The 20,218-nt window shown below is 41.2% G+C and overlaps 1 protein-coding gene across 4 annotated transcripts in view; it reads left to right on the top strand.

Annotated features, from left to right (window-relative positions):
- Positions 1–20,218, top strand: part of Camk1d (calcium/calmodulin dependent protein kinase ID) — a 389,880-nt gene that overhangs the window by 290,343 nt on the left and 79,319 nt on the right. The gene's annotated exons all lie outside the window — the stretch shown is intronic.

The raw sequence follows: 20,218 nt of genomic DNA, 5'->3' as shown, positions 1-20,218 counted from the left end.
TGGAAATGCATGCCTATAATCCCAGCACTCAGGAGGTGGAAACAGGAGAATCGAGAGTTGAAGACCAAGCTGGGCTACATAGCAAGAGTGTCTCAAAAATGAAAAAGCAGACAGAGAGAAAGAGAGAGGGAGAACATGAATGAATCTTTTCTCTAGAAAGGAAAGGTATTCCACTTTTCCTGAATGACAGATGAGGTACCTGCGGCTCAGAGAGGTTAAAAGTCCTCCCTAATCCCACACAGGTGACTAATAATGGACCCCAAACAAATTAATGCCTTCTTGTCCCAGCATCGTTTTCAGGCACCTCATCTTATCTCAGAAAATAGGAAGGGTTATCTAGTTAAGGCAGTAAATTATTAAAAATACCAAAGAAGCACGCAGCAGTTGGACCATGGCTCAAATGAAGTGTATCTTTTGCTACTGTTTAAACCCATCACTACTCGGCCTATTTATAAGCAAAACCAAGACTTCCCGTGGCAGAACGGCTACTGTGTAAATAGAAAAGGAATTTTTTCTATTAGAAGACACCATACCTCACCATTTGTATGTCCTTGAATTCACTTTAAATTCCATTAGGAGGTTTTAAATGCATTTCTGCATTTGTATCTTTGATTGCCTTTTATTATGGAAAGTGGCATCAGTGTGTGGAGGTGGGGCCCTGTGTTCTGGGGCCTTCTGAGTCCCTGAGTGGGTTGTGGCTTAACTAGGGTGACAGCTGTTGCACTTAAGAGTAGCTTTTGCTCCACAACACTCTTGTTTACTGTAGTTTTGTTGTAGCGACACCTCAGCATCTTCTGGTGTAAGAATGGAATATGTTTGCTGGACAAAAATAAAACCTTGTAAATCCACTTGAAAGAAAGCAGGTGAATCCATTTCCTTTTGCCACAGATCTAAGAAGCCCTTGCATGTAGGTGGCTCATGCCTGTAATCCTAGCTGCCAGGGAGGCAGAGATCAGGAGGATCACAGTTCGAGGCCAACCTGGGCAACAAAATTGAGACCCTTTCTCAAAAATACCCAACACAGAAAAGGGCTGGAGGAGGGGCTGAAGAGGTAGAATGCCTGCCTAGCAAGCGTGAGGCCATCAGTGCAAATCCTGGTACTGCAAGAAAAAAAAAATACTATTTGGGGGAGTAAACTGACCCTTGAGAGAGCTCAATGCCAGACAACCTGCCTCCCTGAAATTGAAAGATCAGGAAGTACTTGGTCTGTCTCAAAGCTAACTCCTCCCTGAGCAGCCTCCCTCTAACATGACCAGTCTGTGTCCTAGCTTCTGCACCTCACACAGTTGATGCCATTTCGGTAGAAGGAATAAAGATGCAGTACTTTCTACTGCAACTTTTTCAACAATTTAAACTTCACAGAAAGTAAGTAGGTACATTTGCCCAGTGTTTTGCAGCAGAAGTGAGAATCCTGCACACGGTGCCTCTCTTTAACCTCATGGGCTGGAGGCAGTGAGGGAGCCCCTCAGTCCTCTGCCCGTGAAATGGGCTTGCAGATCCCTGCTCCCACTCTTTGCCAGAATGTCACAGGGTTCAACAGGGAAATGCACATTTTCAACTAAGGAAAGCTTCACCAGTGTAAAGCATTAGTACATCTCTGTGTGTGAACGTACATGTAGGTCCTCTATGGTCACCCAAAAATAGGGACTTTCTTCCTAAGCAAAGAGGACATACAGGTAGAAACTTAAACCGAGTAAAATGTAATCTCAATTTAGATATATTAATTCAAACATGGCTTTAAGGTTTTTAAAGGAATGTTTAACCAAAACAGTTAGTAATCAGAGAACTTTTTACAGCTTTCCCCAAAAGTCGGAAGTCCCCATGGGCCATGTCAGTGAACACTTTACCTTGTCAACATTCATCATCTCTCACCTTGAATCTGGCAGGTAAGAGTGATGTCAGGAGGCATGTCTACACCTGATCGTGAGGGGGAAGGAATGTAAAGGATTCCAAAACTGGTCATGAGTTTTCAGTTGATTACACGCTACTGAATAATACAGTTTTTAGTTGGATAGTCTATCTCTCTTTTTTAAGGAATATTCTTAATTTATACACATTCCAGAATGTATTCTGCATACTTTTAGTACCAGAGATGTACTCACACAGCATTTGCTTGTAAGACATCCAATTTTGCTGTACAGTCAGTGACCATAATAGGATGAAATCTTGGTATTTAAGAATTGAAAATTGATGCTCCCCTCCCCAAGGAATGGTTTTCATTAAATCTCACTGTTTGCATAATGGAATTATAGACAACTCTTAAAATTTTCAAAGTAAAAAATAAAGACTCATTTTTCTACTCTGCCCGCACATTCTAAACACATTGGAAAGGAATTCTTATGGCATAACCCTTCAATATTTCATCCTTATGCACAGGCAATATGCTTTTGTCTAGTGAGTAAGTAGCTCATCAAAGTTTTTACTTAGCCTATAAACTAGAATTGATGACATTTTAATGACATAAAAAAGGGAATACTGTAGTGGAAGGAGATGGACTAACATGGTGTCGACTTTGATTAGATCCATTTCAACAGCAGAACTGAGGGAGACATGTCCTCCAAAATAATTGCACAGAAGCCACAGCCAGAACAAGTTATTATTTTAGTCATTATTTTTCTATTTCCTCTATGTGATCCCAAACTGTGCTAAACAATTTATATTCATTACATCTTCCTGGTTCTATGATGGATAATTGAGGAAACTGAGTCATAGAGACATTTGAATTTGCACTCATGTCCCCCATGATCTCATGTACCGTGACTGGTTTGCAAACCTGGAGCAGTTTTCTTTCCATCAGAACAGTTCATTTTTGTTAATTCTGTGCACTTGTTTGTACATCAGGTCAGAGTTCATTTGAACCCAAATCCCCCAGCACTAGGTTCCCAATTACCCAACATCTCAGAGAGGCGCAGTCTGTGCCTGTGCCTGTGACATAGGTTGAGACTCCCTTCTGCACCAGGTTGCTCTGTCCGGGTGCTCTATAGTATGCACACGGCTTGTGCTGGGATCCACTATAGATCATAGGATGCAGAGCTAGAGGCGTTTTCAAATCCAGCATGTTTCAAATGGATCGCAGCCACTTAACCTGGAAATGTGCTAAGTGGTCCCCTGTGAGGGAGGTTGAGATGCCATCTCCATTCCACCAAGCTGCCATTCCAGACTACCACATGTGTAGAGGCAGAGTGGTCACAGTGTTGTGTGCTCCAGAAATGTGACAGAGTTGCATTTTTGTGTACAAATGGCAGGAGAAGCTAGTGTTTTTCTAGCTACCCATTTGGTGCTAACACTTTGTAAGGACAGGCCTGGCTTCTTTAGGAGCCTGGTTGGGGCTGGTTGTGACTGTACAAGTGTTTGAATTGGGCTATTTTTGTCCATTAGCAGAACCCGTGTCTGAGGGGCTGAGATAGCCAGCGATTGTGAATTGGCCTCAGAGAGCAGTGTTTTAAGTGGTCTGATATGATCCAAGTTAGGAACTGTGGGCTGTGAATTTACAACATATCAGAAGTGGTCCAGTATTGCATTATCCGTGTGGTAAGAAAACTGAGCCAGAAACTTTGCTTCTAAAATCATTACAGGGAGATGATGTCTTCATGCAGTGGACAGCTGCACTGGAAGAGGCAGCTTGATTAGTCTTCTGTCTGCTCTTTAAGCTCCACCTTCCCAACCCTCCCCCACTTTTTCATGCTACAGAGCTGTATCCCTGGCCACCAAAGTCAGTGGCTCCTTTATGAGTGTCACTGGTGTTGGGCTTTTAGGGTGTGGATATGTGTGTGTGTTTCTGCCTTTGATCACTTTTAGGACTAGTGTCTGCTTCCAGAAAGGTCTAAAAGAGATCTTAGTACCTCTCTCCAATAGGAGTGATTATAATTACTACAAATTCTGTAAGAAAGGGAAGAAGTTAAAGACTTTCCAACATGTGAAAAGCTAAAAACGTAATTGAAGTGGTCTTTCTTGCCTCAATAATTAATATTCTGATGCCATCCTTTGTGCCTTCCTGCATTTGTGGTTGGGAATGATAGAATTCCCATAATAATGGAGCCTTGGAACACAAGACAGGGCTGTCCTGTGTGTGTTTTTCCTTCAATAAATCTTGTTTGAATATGTACTGAGTGTCAGGGACTGCTGACACTATTAGAAGACTATCAAACCTCTGTATCTGTGGAGCACAGAGAGACAACACAATAAATAGAATAGTTAGGTAAATGCTGTAGTATGTTAGAAGGAGCTGATTACTATAGAAAAAATTAAGTGGTTCAGAAAGACCAGGGAATCCAGTGGGACAGGGGTGGTTGGGTAAACCTCAATGACAATGTGACACCTGAGCAGATTTAAAGGTGCCCAGAGAGTAAGGATAACAAATATTTGGGACAGTGTACTGCAGGGAAGGACAACAGTGAGTGACGGATGCAGTGAGTGCAGGATAGCAGGGTGGCAGGTGTGACCAAGGACCAGTGAGGACACTAGTGTGGCTGGTGAGGAGAGGGGAGAAGAGGTGGAGAAAGGGGTCAGGGTTCAACCAGGAGGCCAAATATAAGTAGGACCTATGTGGACTATTGAACTTTGGGTTTATGGAGGAGAACACAGAGCTACTGAGAGATTTTTAGCAGAGGTGAATTGTGATCTGACTTAGGTTTGGAAAGAACCACTCTGGTTGCTTTGCTATGTTGAGAATGGAGTGTAGGGGCAACAGAAGAAATAGGGAGGGCCCTAGGAGATTAGGATATCCTTCAGATCACAATGGTTGCCAGAGAGGCACAGAGATGTAGGAGGACTCTGGATGTATTTTAAAGGCCACCAATGTTATCTGGCAGGTTGGATGTGGAGCAGTAAGGGAAAGAGAAGAATCCAGGGTGACGCCAAGATTTTTACCTCGAGCAGCTGGAAGGATGGAGTTACCAGTGACTGAAGTGGGGAAGACTGGGTTAGAGAAGATTTTGGGGGTGGTCAGGATTTCATTCTTGGATATGCTGAGCCTGAAATGGCTGAGTTTTACTCGGGTGGAGAGTTTGAATAGGCAGGTAGATCTAAGATAGAGTTCTGGGCTATAGATTTAGGTGAGGGTGGGGAGGGATCACAGATATACTGATTTGAATTTTCATCCATAAGCCAAGATGAAATCACCAAAGTAGTGAGGGTATACGGTAGAACCAAAGGCCGAAACCTGAGGTTGTCTAACACAAAGGGACAGGGGAGTCGAGGAAGGATCAGAAAAGGACACTGAGAAAGAGTGACTGGTAGGTAGGCAAAAAATCAAGAGCAATACTGTCCTAGTCCATTTTTTGTTGCTATATCAAAAATACCTGAGATTGGGCAATTTATAATGAATAAATTATAAATTTAATTGACTCACAATTCTGGAGGCTGGAAGTCCAAGAGGATGGCACTGGTTTCAGTGAGGTTCTTCTTGCTGCATCATAATACAATACAGGGTATCTCCTGGTGAGACAGAGCAAGCAAGCCACAAAAAGCTCACTTTTATAAGAAAGCCACTGCCATGATAACCCATTAATTCATTAATCCATTAATCTATGAATGAATCGAAGTGTTCATGAAGGCAGAGCCCTCATAATCCACCTCTTAACACTGCTACAATGAAGAAGAACCAAGTTTTGAACATAGGGAATTTGGAGGATTCATTCAAACCATAGCCAACACCTTGGCAGGTAGGTCAGATAGAAATTGTTTCTGGAATGTTCTGGAATGAAGGAGGGTCATGGGAGCCCAGTGCTGACAGTGTGAGTGAGTCAAGTAAGATAAGGATACAGATGTGAATGCTGCCTTTAGTAATGTAGACTCACTATATTGATGACCTGGATGGAAACATTTTCAGTGAAATGTTCAGGCCAAAGCCTGATGGGAGGCAAATGTTGTAGAAAGAATTGTGGGGAGAGGATTTCAGGTGGGTATCTAGAGTGAGAACACAGAAATAGGGCAGCAGCTAGCAGGAAAGTGGGGTCTGGATGAGGTCTTGGTTTGGTTTGGTTTAAGAAGTACTTTCTGTTTGTGTTCCAATGAGAGTGATCCTACAGAGAGGGGAAAGCTTCTATGGAAGAAAATGGGGCTAATTGCTCAAATAGGGCCCTGGAGTGGTGGAGGTGGGGAAGAAGATCCAGTGCACATGCAAAAGGAAGAACAACACTGGAAGAATCAGGTGTTGTTCTCTATGGGGGAAAGAAGTTAGAGTGACTAGGTACAGCTCCCTAGGTGGTGGGTCTGTGGAAATTCATTTCTCATGGTTTCAATTTTCAGTGAAGATGGAGGCCAGGTTGTCTGCTAAGAATCTTGGAAAATACAGATCGGAGGAGAACAGTTGTGAATTATTGTCAGCAGGAGTCAGGAAGTAAATGGACTAGGGAAATAGAGCATGACAGTAGGCAGCACCAATACCAGCATGTTCAGGAATTTAAAGTGGACTGTGAGAGTGCATACTTGTAGTCCCAGCTACTCAGGAGACTGAAAGGGGTGGATGGCTTGAACTAATGAGTTCAAGACCAGCCTGGGCACCATAGTGAGACCCTGACTCCAAATAAATAAATAAAACAAGGCTATTCAGCAAGCCTGTGTGTCTTTCCACCTCATGTTCAATGGTACAGTGCAAGCATGGAGCAGGTGGAGTTGGATCTTGAAGGGGTTACAGCTCCGCCAAGTAAATAAGACAGGGAGAGGAATTAAGAACAATTGTAATGATTAGCTGGGCAAGGGACTGAGAGACAGCACTGCATTGATGGGGAACCATATAAAGATGACGGAAAAGATGGATTGCAGGTCCCAATGGCCTGAAGGATTATTGGAGTCTGGGGACTGGGAGGAGTGGCTGCAAAAGTTGAAGGTGGGATGAGAGGAGGATGCCTGCTGGTAAGATTACGGAGGGAGGGATTCCAGTTACTGATCATGACAAGGTCTAGGGGATGACCAGGAGCCTGATCAGATGAGGGAGCATCTAAGAGGACCGTCATTCAATATCCTGAGCCCAGACATGGCAGGACCATCTCTATGCATGCTGAAATTACTAAGTATCGAGACAGGAACACACTGGAGCGTATGAAAGTGAGTGTGAATAGTAAAGGGGAGGGACCTGGAGTCCATAATTGACAGCCCTAATGAGGGACAATGGTGCCTGCATCTGGCAGGGGCCTCTTGATCTTATGATTGACAGCACAGATGATAGAGCCAAAACAGACCTCATTTCAGACCTTAGCTCCACCACCTGCCTCTGGTGAGTACCTAACCGCTGCCATTCTCAGTTTTCTCACCTGCTGAATGGAGAAAATTATAGCGTACACCTCAAAAACTGGGCACAGCTGAGGGTTGACTACTGGTGTTCATGAAATGCCAAGCCCAGATCCGGGCTTATCATAGTGACTTAAAGTATCACCATGATGTTTCTACCTGGTCCCACATCTTCATGAGGTGCCCTGTGCCTTCAGCCTGGAGCAGAGTGGCAGTTTCTCTTTCTCTTCATATATGGCAGCAGCTATTCTAAAGAAGTCTCCTTTGAGCCTTTGCCCCATGGTAGCGTGGAGGGCAGATTGGAAGAGGCCTGGTCAGCATAGAGCACAGCTGGAAAGGCCAAGAGATGAAGACTCCATCTCTTCCTTGGTAGCAGTGAAGAGGAAGGCAAAAGAAGAATCAGACATATTTATGAGCAAAAATTTCCAGAATTTAAAACCTTAATTAAGGCTGGGTGGGAGTCACACGTGATCTCCCAGTTTCAGGCTTTGGTGACCTGGGAGGAGATGAAAAGGCACAGCAGGAAGTGCCTAACACTTCACAGTAAAGAGTTGCTTTATTATTTAGTTGGAATTCCACCAGACTTGGCAATGATCAGCTCATGGGACCAGGCCATCAGTCCTCAGTGACTGTCACAATCATTCCACAATGTCACAGCCATACAAGAATTAAAATACCAGGTAATGGTCTAGAAACAAAAATGCCAACCAGTGGGTCTTCACTTGGTACATTTTACTTATGCACACCCAATCTGATTTGTTTGTCTTTAAGGACCATGTGTGTTAGTATTTCTTAGAGCCATTTGGTGTGCATGGTTTAATGGTTTCTGAGTTGAACCTGTTCCCTTGGCCACAGAATTGAAAATAGATACTCATTTTATTATGAGGTCCAAAACCATACATATCTATTACATATATGCTTATCGTTTGTCTGCTCATTTTCTAAATTATTCAAAAATTTTTGACAGGCCAGAGATTTCAAGGTGAGAAGGTCAAATCTTAAGCAACTCAGGTCCCTGTAGATTAAGCCGCCTGAGGTGGGCTAAGTTCTGGATCTCTGGATTCCCTGAAGCAGTTTACTTGGCTTCATTTGGCCATGTCCACCTTTGACTTGGCTACTAGAAACATTTTAGAGCCACATTTGTGACCTCCTACTAAGCACAGGGAACTTCGTGGCCTGGATTTGTACTAAACTCTCCATTCTCCCCATCTTGGATTTTGTTCCTTTCTCTAGCTGTGTTTTTCCCACTAGTTTAAAATCTGCTTTATCTTTTGTGTGGTCTGTATTCTTTCAAGCACAAGATTGGGCATAAAAGTAGTTTTGTTTTGTTTGTTTGTTTGTGGCTGGTAGGGGTTGAACTCAGGCCCTTGAACTTGCAAGGCAAGTACTCTACCACTTGAGTCATGCCCCCCCAGTCCTTTTGCCTTTAATCTATTTTTGAGATAAGGTCTTATGCTAACTTTGCCCAGGTGAGCCACAAACCATGATCCTCCTGTCTTCACTGAGTAGTTGGAATTACAAGAGTGTGCCACCAAGCCTGGCCTAGAAGTAGCTCTTTACTGATGAATGATGGATTTAGGCTTTTGGACAGGGGGTCTCCTCACACCTAGCATGGTGCCTGCCACAAAACACACATTCAGTAAGAATTTATTAAGTACGTAAACACCCCCTTGGTTCCATCTGTGGAATGGAGATATGATCCAAGCCTTTGCCTAACAAGGCACCTTGGAATCACGCTGTCTTAATAATGACAGTGATGATGGCTAGCATTTGTAAGTCCTTGATCTGTGGCTAATTGTTTTTCATGTGTTATCTTAGCAAGGCCCCCTAATGACCCTGTGAAGAATGTGCAGTTATTATGCCCATTTTACAGATGTGAGTTCTAAAGAGGAAAGTATCTTGTTCAGATTGAGGGAACAAGAAGCTGGTGAGGCAGCATCGTCACCTCTACCTGCAGCATGCCCCCAAGTGACAGCACTGGCAGAGACCTGTCTCCCAGCAGGAGCTGCTTACTGTCTGCCATCTGGTGGCACCAGCCCTCTTGCTATACTTTCAGTCCCGGTCACCAAACTCTAGTGAACTGCTATGGCCTCAGTAGACAGAAGGCTAAGGTGTGAGGCTGGCAGGCTCGAAGGTTCTAATCCCTATGTATCAGCACAGTTGGCATCTTTTTATTTTTAATTAAAGAAAGAAATTAAAAGGCTGCTCTCCTCTTTGCCCTGTACGACCTCCATTGCCGTGGGGTTTGGGAAGGGCTTGGCAGCATGCTCTTGACTGGAAGGATAAGCTGATTTTGATTGAAATTCCACTGTGGGCACCTTGAGGAATCTGACAGTACAACAGCACTGTGCCAGAAAATGCTGTGGGTTCCTCCCGTTGAGACTGGGCTCTGTCTGAGAGCTAATATGGATGACAGCCAGATCTGCAGCCTGTCCTGAAATGTGACCCTTTTCCATCCAGAAATTTCCATCATGACAGCAAGTACCAGGACTTCCCCGGAGCCTGTGTTGCTCAAAGCAGCCCACAGTTTCTTCCCTGATGTGAAGAAGCATGTGCCTTCTTCTTCCTCTCCCTTCTGTGGTAGCCCAGCCTCGCCCTCTGCTCCTTCTCTTGCCACCACCTTCCCCTCTGTGTTCCCAAGGAGGGGAAGCAGAGAAATACGGCTGCAAGTAACCTTGACCCAACAGACTCAGGTCTCTAATTATTAAAGAGATAAGTACCATAACTCTGTTACTCTCGATAACTTTATTTATTCATACAACTGCCAGATTCTTGTAAAGGTAATGACTGGCAGTTTAATGATTTTTGAGCAATACGTTTTTAAAAGCACAAAGTAGCCAGATGCCTGTGGCTCACGCCTGTAATCCTAGCTACTTTGGAGGATGAGATTGAGAGGATGGTGATTCAAAGCCAGTCCAGGCAAACAGTTCATGTGACCCCATCTCAACCAATAGCTGGGCATGGTGGTACATGCCTGTCATCCCAGCTATGTGAGAGGCTGAGATAGGAAGGATCATGGTTCCAGGCCAGTGAGATCCCCGTCTCAGCGGAGAAAAGCTGGGCATGGTGGTGCACGCCTGTCATTCTAGCAGTGGTGGAAAGTATATAATATCATGGTCCAGGCTGGCCTGGGTGAAAAGTGAAACCCTATTTCCAAAATAAGAGCACCTGCCTAGCAGATGTGAAGCCCTAAGTTCAAACCCCAGCGGCAACTTCCATCATTATAAGTTTTCAGATACTTCCTAAATAAGAATTTGTATTTTACAATTTTGAAAAATACTTCAATGTAAAACCCAATAAAAACACATGAAAAGTTAATAAGAAAATCAATTTCATCTGCTTATGTATAAGTACCTGCTGTCTTGTATTTGAATATAGGCACACGATGTGATTCCATACTTACTCTGTTCTTCTCCACACATCTTCTCCCTCCTGCTTTGCTCCTTATAATGAATAGCACCATTGTCCACCTGGCTGCACATGCCAGAGCATCCTGGCATCATTGGTGTTTAGTTGGGACATTTTTGGGTGCAAGTAAGAGAAAATAGACACTGGCCTGAGCTGAATGAGCATCTGCCTTGAGACAAAAAAATCTAGGAATGGGTGACCTTAGTGTTCTTCTGTTGAATGCTTTTCTGTCTGTCCTGATTACTCTCTGCATCTTCTGTCTTGTGTTCTCTGTGACTGATTCATCTTCTGCTCCCATGGAACTGCTTGTCCATGGCCATGGGTTGTGCCAAGAGAACACCTACAGAAAGATCTCAAATAAATGACCTGATAATGCACCTCAAGCTCCTAAAAAGTAAGAACAAGACAAACCGAAAATTAGACATGAATACATAATAAAGATTAGGGCAGAAATTAATGAAATAGGGACCTCAAAAAACTAGGCAAAAAAATAAATGAAACAAAAAGTTGGTTAAACCCTTGGCCAATCTGATTAAATGGAGGAGGATAGACCCAAATTAATAAAATTAAAAGATGAAAAATGAAAGGGGATATTACAACAAACATCAATAAAATCCACAGGATTATGAGGGAACACTTTGGAAACCTATGTTCAAACAAACTGGAAAATCTAGAAGAAATGGATAAATTTGTAGACCTACCAAAATTGAAACAAGAGGATGCAAACCACTTAAACAGAACTGTAAGGAGCAATGAGGTTAAAGTAGTAATAAAGAGTCTCCCAACAAAGAAAAGCCCAGGACCTGATGGATTCACTGCCAGATTCTATCAGACTATCTTTTTTAAAAAAGAACTAACATCAATATCCTCAAACTATTCCAGGAAACAGACAGGGAAGGAACACTACCAAACTCATTCCATAAAGATAGTATTACACTTATTCCAAAATAGGACAAGGACACAACAATAAAAGAGAATTATAAGTCAATCACTTTAATGAACATATGTACAAAAATTCTCAATCAAAAAACTTGAAAAAATACACAATAGCCTCAATTCAGCAACACATTAAAAAGATCATCCACCATGATTAAGTTGGTTTCATTCCAGGATGAATATGGTTCAACATATGTAAATCAATAAATGTAATATAGCACACAAATAGAATCATAGACAAAATTCATGATCATCCCAACTGTTACAGAAAAAGCCTTTGACAAAATTCAACATTCTTTCATGATAAAAGCTCTGAAGAAAGTAGGCATAAGGAATGTACCTCAACATAATAAAGGATACATATGACAAACATATAGCCAACATCATACTAAATGGGGAATGACTGAAACCATTTCCTCTAAACTCAGGAATTAGACCAGGGTGTTTACTCTCTCTACTCTTAGTCAAAATAGTATTAGAATACCTAGCCAGAACAATAAGACAAGAGAAAGAAATAAAAGGGATTCAAATAGGGAAGGAAGAAGTCAAGTTATTCCTATTTGCAGAAGATATGATTCTCTACTTAAAAGACCCCAAAGATTCTACCAAAACACTCTTAGATCTGATAAACACTTTTGACAACATAGCAGAATATAAAATCAGCATACAAGAAATCAGAAGTTTTTCTATATATCCAATAATGAACAGACTGAAAAATCAGGAAAACAATACCAGTTGCAAAAGCCTCATAAATACTAAAATACATAGGTATAAACTTAACCAAGGAGGTGGAAAACCTCTACAATGAAAACTGTAAAACCTTGAAGAAAGAAATCAAAGAAGATACCAAAAGATGGAAAGATCTCCTATGCTCATGGATTGGCAGGATTAATACCATGAAAATGGCCATGCTACCAAAAGCAATCTACAGACTCAACACAATGCCCATCAAAATCCCAATGTCACTCTGCAGAAATAGAAAAATCAACCTAAAATTCATATGGAAGAATAAAGACTGTGAATATCAAAAGCAATCCTGAGCAAAAAAGAGACATGCTGGAGGTATCACAATACAAATATAGTTTATCAAATTGGTACTGTATATCAAATTATACTACAGAGTAACAAAATTAACATGGTACTAGCACAAAAGCAGACATGAAGACCAATGGAACAGAAGACCCAGAAATAAAAGCACACAGCTACAGTCATCTGATAGTTGACAAAGGAAACAAAGATGCACTGGAGAAAAAGACAGCCTCTTTAGCAAATGGTGCTGAGAAACCTGGCTATCTACATGAAGAACACTGACAATAGCCCCCTATCTCTCTGGATATAAGATCTCAATATATGAACTGAAACATGGAAACTACCATAGGAGAAAAATAGGAAAACTCTGAAAGATAAAGAAAGAGGTATTACTTTCTGAATAGGACTTCAATTGCTCAGCAAATAAGAGAAAGAATAGACAAATGGGACTGCATCAAATTAAAATGTTTCTGTACATCAAAAGAAACAGTTACTAGAATCAAAAAAGGAGAGCACACAGAATGGGAGAAAATCTTCACCAGCTATTCAACAGATAAGGGATTAATATCTGGAATATACAAAGAGCTCAAAAACTAAACAGCAGAAGAGCAGATGATCCAATTAATAAGTAGGCAAATGAATAAACAGTTCTCTGAAGAAGAAATACAAATAGCTAATAAATACATGAAGCAATGTTCAGAACCCTCAGCCATGAAAGAAATGCAAATCAAAACTACACTTGGATTCCATCTCACACCAGTCAGATTGCACATTCGAGAAAACAGACAGCACATGCTGGTGAGGATTTGGTGAAAGGGACCCTCATACAGTGTTGGTGGGAGTATAAACTAGTACAGCCACTATGGAGCTCAGGATGGAGGCCTCTCAAAACACTTAAAAATAGACGTACCTTATGACCCTGCCATATCACTTTTGGACATATATATCTGAGGGAGTATAAATCAATGTACAAGAGAGATACGTGCATACCCATGTTTATTGTAGCTATCTTCATAATAACCAAACTGTGGAATCAGTTGAAGTGCCCAATAACTGATGGATGGATAAAGAAAAAATATACATACACACACACACACACACACACACACACACACATACCTGCCATGGAATATTATTCAACCATAAAGGAAAATGAAATGATGTCACTTGCAGGAAACAGATCATCATTCTGAGGAGATAAGCCAAGCTCTAAAGGACAAATTGCACATGTTCTCACTGATTAGCAGATCCCAGACCTAAAACTACAATGGTGATATTAACAATGGTGCAGAAATGTGTATGGGGGACTGTTGGGAGAATTCGCAGGAGGGAAGAGAGGGAAAGGAAAGGATATGGAGGTGTGAAGAGGGTGGAATTTCACTGCACATATACATATGAAGACAGCCAATGAAACCCACCAAGCACCATGTGAAGGGTGGAGGAAGAGAAAGGGGGAATGGAGATATAATGGAGGCGGTGAACTTATTCAAGTACACTGTATGCATGCATGGAATTGTTATAGTGAAATCCCCTTGTACTATTCATGTATGCTAAAACAAAAATAAAATTAAAAAGAACAGAACTAGTAAGGCTAGAGGCCTGGCTCAAGTAGTGGAGATTAGCAAGCCTGAAGCCCTAAGTAACAAAAACAAAGCAAAACTGTTGAAAGTTTGAATAAATCTAATTACCCAATAAAATTAAAACACCTCTGTACATGACAAAGTGGGGAAGTGCAATTAGAACACAAATATTAAAGTATGAAAAAATTTCAGATGTCACAACAGAACTCAAGATTAATTCCCTTCCAGTACTAAGAGCTCATAATAATTTCCATTAATAAGAAGATACTTTAACCTGGTATGATTAAGGAACGAGGGATATAAGGAATCACATAGCTGAATCAGAAATGGTGAACACATGTTCAAATTCACTATTAAAGAAATGCAAATTAAGGCTGTATGTGTACACATCTGTCTGTCCTGAAAAGTAGATAAAGATTAAAATAAAGCTAATACTGGCAAGGTTAGAGTGAGCCAGACATTCTCTTTCAGTTTTTTGGTGGAAATAAAAGTAAATATTTCTTGCCTCCTGGTATTTTGTCCACTGCTCTAATCCTTCTCTAGGACTGGAACCCAAAGGTATAAACCACAATGTAGGCAAAGATACACCACGTTGTTCCATTCATTGTTATTTATATTAACAAAAGTATCTGCAAGGAGTCCACTGTTAAAAATAATTTAGCCTATAACCAAAATATTATGCAAACATCAAAATTACTTTATGAAGTATTTTTAAATGTTGAGAAACATTTGTCATTTAACATTAAATCAAAACATGTGTCATTTAACATTACATCAAAGCATTTGTCACCTAACATTACATAAAAAGGACAATCTATCTAATTTGACCTCAACAGTTAGAAAAAAGATGGAGAAGAGAAAAGCAAAATATAAGTTGTGAGTGCCCTGGGGTGGTGGAATTTGGGATCATATTTTAAAGCTTTGTGTGTTTTGTGTTCTACTTTGTCTCCTGAGCATTTACTATTTGTGATAAGAATGTTTTTGGCTGTATTAGGATTCACACTCACAGCTTTGTGCTTGCTAGGCAGATGCTCTACTGTTTGAGACATAGCTCCAGCTTTTGTGCTGGTTGTTTTGGAGATGGGGTCTCACTTTTTGCTCAGGCCAGTATGGACTGCAATCCTCTTATTTTACATTTGCCACCACACTCAGCTACTGGTTGAGATGGGGTCTCACAAACTCCTTGCCCAGGCTGATCTCAAAACACAATTCTCCTGATCTAAGCCTCCCTAGTAGCTAGAATTATAGGCATGAGCCACTGGCACCAGCTTGTAATCAGAAAAAATATTAAAGGCCTCTAACTGTAAAGGTTATTTCACACACTCTATTCCTTTCATCTCAGCTTCTTACTAACCAAATCATTTATCCTTCCTGTAACCTGATTCACTTATCTCACAATCAATAATAACTTGCTTATGAGAACCAAATAAATTCATACATTTTCACAAGTGTTTTTGAAAAGTGAAGGATTTACAAACAGTAATGGGTTGAAAGGTGGCATTATTTATGACAAACATAATTGAAAAAATATATGATAACTAGGGTCAAACTACAGTCCTTCATACTATTTCATCCTATCATTCAAGGTGTAATTTTCCTGTGTCCCCTCTGTGAATTTTTCTAAATGTGCCCAACAACTCCCCAGCCGTCCCCTCTCCTCTCCATCTGGGCAGCATTTCCTGACACTCCTAGTTTGGGATGGTGGGAAGACAGGCAAAAAGACTGAACAATGAGGCAAAATTCAGAGGTTGGACAGCACCTTGTGGTGTAAGTACAGTTGTCCCTTACTATCAATGGGGAATTGGGTTCCAGGACCCCACAGGTACCCAACTCTGCAGATGCTCAAGTCCTTATGTAAAATAGTTATGTGCATATAATGTGCACATCCTCCTGTACACCTTAACTCTCTTCTAAATTTATTTATGTAAATGCTGTGGAAATTACACTCTGTTGTTTAGAGAATAATGACAAATGCAATTTGTGTTTTGGGGGGATTGAATATTTTTATCAAAGATTGGTTGAATCTGAGATTGAGAAACCCTCAGCTGCATATGGTCATCTATAAATATTTGCTTTGTGGAGGTCTCTTGCCAAGGGTGAGTGACAAGATCAGAAGGCAGGAGGTGGAGCTAAAAAGGCAGGTAGGAAAGGGTGGTGAAGCCAGGTGAGCTTACAGTGGAGAAGCTTAGAGACCAAGCAAGGCACACGTAGGTGAGCCAAGGCAGCTCTGAAGCAAATGTTCGGAATTTAGAAGGTAGTGCCCCTTTTGGACAGGTCTCTTTTATACATAGGACAACACACTCTGTAGTACTAGGTACTGAGTTGGACCTGGTATAACAAAATCAACAATGTACATCTGTTTGGTTGGGGACTTTCAGTACAGACCAGCATTCATCTAATAGACCACTGGGAGTTAATATTGGTGTGACAACCAGAGATTTCTAATAAGATTTGGGATTTTTTTAAGCAAGGCAATTTCAGGTAACTAGTAGCTCCTGGAGTCCCCAAAGGAAGGGGATATTCCAGATCCTGCTTCATATGCTGTATACGGGATATGTGGAGTGCTTTCTAAAATGTTCCCGTATCAGTGACTTTAAATAACTGAATCACTGAAATCTCATTATCCTCCAGCCTGCAGGCATTCTAGTAGAGGGTGCAATTGTTTTAAGTGCAGGAAACAAATGCACTCCAAATTCAAGTGTGGGTACATACTTTCCTGGCATCTCGTTGCCTTTCTGAGAGGCTCAGTGCCTCAAATTACCTTGTATTCCTTTTTCTCATGCCTAGAAGAGACTACGCACTCTTGGAAGCGTTGCAGATAGCCAACATGACCTTGAAATCCTCCTGCCTCCACCTCCCTAGTGCTGGGTTATAGGTCTACATCAACATGCCTGACTGATTTACTTATTTCTTGTTTTTTATTTTAACAGTTTAGAGAATATATACACAGAATATATAAAACAGTTTAGAGAATATACAAAATTTTTATACCGTAAGATTCACTCATTTTGAGAGAATTCAGTGATTTTAGTAAATTTACCTAGTTGTACAACCCTACCCTGATCCAGTTTTAGAAAAGTTTTATCATATTAATAGCATGCTCTTCATTTTTTAAAAAACAATTATCTTATGTATTTTGAAGCAGATCACATTAGTGAGATTCCAGTGCGATTAAGTCCTTAACTGAAAGTATCTGTTGATAAGAACAACGTGAGTGAGTGAGGTGCCATTTAGCAGTCATTTGAGGTCACAGGAGACCTTGGTGATGTAACTAAAAGCTGTTTCCAAAGAAAATGTCAGCTCCTCTTGTTAAGTGATTTATTCCCAGAGGTGGTCTAAGAATGCCACACCTGACAAAGGGCTCTGGGCTTTGTAATTCTTCTACTTTATTCCTCAAGATAAGAGCCCTACTTAGAGGCAGGGTGACTATTCAAGTAAATATAGGGGTATGCAACACAGCAGGCAGTTAAAGAGGAAGGCTGTCTGAAAAGGGAAAGAGTAGCTCCAACAAGACACCATCTTTGTGTGTCACCAGAAAGGAGAAAAAGAACAGATAGAGAAGATGGATTATGACCAACACAGGGGAAAGGTCCATTTGCTAAATGGCCAAGGCAAAAAAAAAACGGATGTTTTTTAAGGTTGGTATAAGAATACACCTTCATCAGACACATCTGTCCTTCTGTTAGTGAAATCATGGGTCTAGAAAAAGAGAAGAGATGGGAAATGGATGGAATTGGAGGACTTCATGTTAAGTGAAATAAGCCAGGTTCCGAAAGACGAAGATCACACGCTTTCTCTCATATGTGAAAGATAGATCCAAAAAATAAATGCATACACAAAACCAAGCACAATCATACACTCATCCGCAGGTAGAGCATGTGGGCAACTGTGGAACTACGCTGTGGAACTTGGGGAAGGAGGAAAGGGAAAGAACGATAGTCGACAATATCGAAATACTTCCCATCTGCACAGGTAGAGGACATACCAATGCACTGAAAGTGTCAAATAATGGGGGCGGGAGGGAAGGGGTAAGGGAGAGTAACAGAGAGGGCTGAACGGATCATAGTAAAGTGTACTCACAGTGGGATATGTCAAGAAACCCCTTTGAACTTTGACTTTGGAATTAATAATGAAAGACAGGACTGTAAAACAGGTACAGTGTGGGGGGGGAGGGTACTTGTGGAAGGGGGAAGGGTGAATGGAGGAGATGAGGGTGAGGGAATATGGTGGATGGATGTCATGTACTTAAAGGAAATAGAATGATAAAACCTCTTGTTGCTGTGCTGGGAGATGGTGGGGGCAGATGGTGGGGGGAATCTAACAATGTAAGGCTATTGGGAATTGTCACAATGAATTCCCCCTGAACAATGAATATATGCTAACAAAAATGGAAAAAAGATAGAAAAAGAGAAGAAGGTACTTTAAAAAAATGAAGTTAATCTACACACCATAAAATGTACAGTTCAGTGGTGTTTGTTATACTCTTGAAGTTGTGCCACCTGTACCATAATTCCAGAGCAGTCACATCACTCAGAGATTAAGCTCAGTATCCATAAGCAGTCGCTCTTCCCCCAGCCCTGAGCAAACATGAATCTAATTTCTCCGTTTTTGACATTTGCCAGTTCTGGACATGTCATATAAATGGAGTCATTCAATATGTGGCCTTGTGTCTGGTTTCTTATCTTAGCATAATATTTTTGATGTATTTACAATACATTGTAAATTGTATTTACAATGTTGTTGCATGCATCAGTGTGCATTCCTTTTTATGACTGAATAATATTCCATATATGGATTTTGTGGATATGCCACATTTTGTTTATCCATTTATCAACTGATGGACACTAGTTGGGTTACTTCCATTTTTTTAGTCATTAAGAATAATACTGCTAAGAACATTGGTATATAAATTCTTGCATGATCATTCGTTTTCAATTCTCCTAGGACTGTATCAAGGAATGAAATTGCTAGATCATATTTTAACTTTGTGAGGAGCTGCTAAGCTTTTCCAGAGTGGCTGTCTTTGTCAGTCTTCATTGCTGTGACAAAATACCTGAGCACATTAGTTTAAAGGAGGAATGATTTGTATAGGCTCATGGTTTCAGAGATTTCAGTCCATGGTTGGCTTGCTGCATTCTTTGGGCCTGGGGTGAGGCAGAATATCATGATGGCAAGAACTTGTGATTAAGGAAGCTGCTCGGCACAGGGCAGCCAGGAAGCAGAGAGAAAAGAGAGTGAAGCTGCACCAGCTGGCTTCCTCCTCACTTCCCTTTTGTGCCGGTGAGGCGCTCAGCCTGTTGGATGGTGCTATCTGCATAGAGGGCGGGTCTTCCTCTTTTAGTTGCTGTCTTGCATGCCAATCAACTCTGGAAACCCCCTCATGGACACTCAGAAATGTGCTTTGCTAATCTCTGGGTATCTCTCAATCCAATCAGGTTGACAAAATTCGCCATCACGCCTCCAGTTTCCAGTTATTTCCATGAGCAATGGGTGAGGTTCCAATGTCTCAATTGTTGTTTTGTTTTACTTTGTTTTAAAATTCTGGCCTTCCTAGTGTGTATAAAGCAGAAAAGCATATTTCTGAAAAGACACTAGAAGCAAAAAAGGAAGTTGAACATTACAAACAAAAGTCAGAATCTATGCTTGAGCCTCTCAGTTCTATGCCACAAAGCTTCATTCTTTGTGCCCAGTGGTTAGGTTGGTGGCCATGACTGTGGAGAGCCTTTGTCACTCACAGGACATGAGGATACCCATTTGGACTGCCCTGTCAAACAGGCAGACCTTGGTCTGTTCTTTAAGACCTGTTTGAACCAAGGCTCATAGTTACTTTCAAATAAACATAAATGTTCTCTCTCTCTCGGTCTTTCTCTCTCTCTCTCTCTCTCTCTCTCTCTCTCTCTCTCTCTCTCTCACACACACACACACACACACACACACACACACACCAAACTAGAACACTAGAATCAGAATGTGCTGAAAGGAGTAAGAAAGGCAAATAAATACTGGTAACACTGAAGAAAGTGTGTGAAAGTGCG

Source organism: Castor canadensis, chromosome 15, assembly GCF_047511655.1.
Source record: "Castor canadensis chromosome 15, mCasCan1.hap1v2, whole genome shotgun sequence".
In the NCBI taxonomy this organism is placed as follows: Eukaryota; Metazoa; Chordata; class Mammalia; order Rodentia; family Castoridae; genus Castor; species Castor canadensis.
The sequence above is the reverse complement of the archived record's forward strand: the minus strand, read 5'-3'. Positions and strand labels throughout refer to the sequence as shown.